This window comes from Habropoda laboriosa, unplaced genomic scaffold (assembly GCF_001263275.1).
Source record: "Habropoda laboriosa isolate 0110345459 unplaced genomic scaffold, ASM126327v1 scaffold134, whole genome shotgun sequence".
Classification (NCBI taxonomy): domain Eukaryota; kingdom Metazoa; phylum Arthropoda; class Insecta; order Hymenoptera; family Apidae; genus Habropoda; species Habropoda laboriosa.
In genome coordinates this window covers 950,966-952,992 of record NW_017100266.1, presented here as the reverse complement: position 1 = coordinate 952,992, position 2,027 = coordinate 950,966, and the positions used below count along the sequence as shown (strand labels likewise).

Sequence of the window (2,027 nt, the reverse complement as noted above, 5' to 3'; positions counted from 1 at the left end):
AGTGACAAGAGATACAGAGTTAAAAGAAACAGAAGTAGAAGAAATTTTAAGAAAAATGTTTAAGCTTTTGAGATACCTTAAATCTTATTCTTATCTATCATACCCTTAGACATAATGTTTTTCTAAGAGTCGTTCATTTGTGCAGGGATTTCTGATGAACAACCATATGAACATTGAACGCTGTAATTGTTAGATGAATGTAATATGAGATGAACATTCAATAAGTAATGTAGGGATTAAAGTGTTCAGAGGAGGATTTATTCTCTCTTTGAGGTCATCATTATTTCAGATGCAGTTAACGTGATCTGGCATGGGGAAAGTTGAGCGTATTTTTTGGTTCTTTATTTTTGGACGTTATTGATTAATTAAGTCCATTCTGGGTTGCAAATTCTTCGCGTGTTATAGGTGCATTTGCATGGCGAACCGATCACAAAAGAATTTCGTGCGAGCAATCATGAATTCCTGAACGTTCGTTTCGTAGTTCCCTGCTTAATTTTATTTCTTAAGAAGGAGCACGTCCCCAAATTCTCCATTTGCCTAGTAATGATAAAACTTCAGGAGGCATTTTTTATGAAGTACATATGATAATAATTATCAAGTAATTTTCCATTCCTTTATTTCTTCTTCTTATGAGTGTTAAAAGATTTATGGAAGTTGTTGGTATTGCAATTGAGGGAAGGTTTTGATCTTCAATTTTGTTTGTCTGCAGCATTTCTTCTTCTCAACGGTGAATATTTGTAAGTTGATAAGAGAGCGGAAAGTTTATTTCATTTCTTCCTTACTTGATAGTAAAAAGAAGACTCCGAGAAAGGTAACAGGCGTAGGAGCAGCTAGGCGGCAGTGTGAGGGGAGCTCGAGTAGCGACAGTGTGCGAGATATTACTGTATTCGGTACGATTGAGAATTTTCAAGACAGAGAATGGTTTAGACCCGTGTCTACCGATGACGATCGAAGTGAGACGAGGCAATCGTTATTTTATAGAAGAGATGAAGAGGTCGAGATTGAGTCCGGTGCATCGTAAAATTTCACGTGTGCTGCAGAATCCGTGTCCTCCGAAGTATTGTCCTGGCGTTGATATCGGAAAGTCAAAGGATCGTGCAAGGAAAGCAAGGGAAGGGAAAAGGAGAAAAGTGAAGAGATTGAAGTGTTGTTCACGTGCTCGCAAATTTTAAATTGTCGGTGGTCCTGTGTACGATACTGTTCTTTGTTAAATAACATGCAAAAGTGGTTCATCGAAATAATTGAATTTATTCTGGATTTTTATTCGATCGTATAACATTTCGATTCAATTGTTGATTTTTATTTAACCCTTTATAACGTCGTGTGACTTAGAAGTGACTATTTTATGCCAAATGACTGTAGTAAATTTACTATAGTTATTCCAACTTTAAATAATATAAGAATGCAGTTTTGTTTACCCTGGGAGAACTGGGGAGCGGGTAGGGTGACTCTTCGGTAGCTTTCCAAGTCAAGCGCCAGCTTGACTCCTCAATAATAAATGTATAAATAATATATATAATTAATATTATTTTAGAAAATTTGTTTCGAAAACCGTGTCTCCTCCACCTAAGTGACGCCTTTCGGTTCCGACCAGGACGACAGTGTGAGAGATATTACTGTAATGGGCGTGACGCAGAGCAATAAAATCGGTTGTAGCCTGGTTAATACAGTATATTCTCCACAAGTGTCAGACCGCAAGGAAGATAAATCTAACACTCGTAGAGTCAGGGACTACGTTTTCGAGCCTCGCGCCCGTCTTCGTAGTTAGCCGAACGTAGACAAGGACGGCGAATAAAAGATAAGCATGAAACGTGAGTCGAGGCAACCAAGCGATTTAAATATCAACTTTTTTAATTTTGCGTTTTTTTATCCCGAAATTTTTCTTAACATATTGATGAGATTTTTCTGATGAAAATGACATAAAACACGACATAATTTGAACAACATTTACTTATTAACACGTTCACTATCACGCCAGATATTTCACTGTATTGAGATAAAACAGACGCCCTGTATTACATTACATA

At 37.0% G+C, this 2,027-nt stretch overlaps 1 protein-coding gene across 1 annotated transcript in view; it reads left to right on the top strand.

The window, feature by feature from the left end:
• Positions 1-2,027, top strand: part of LOC108573217 (PDF receptor) — a 24,159-nt gene that overhangs the window by 1,664 nt on the left and 20,468 nt on the right. The window lies entirely within an intron of this gene.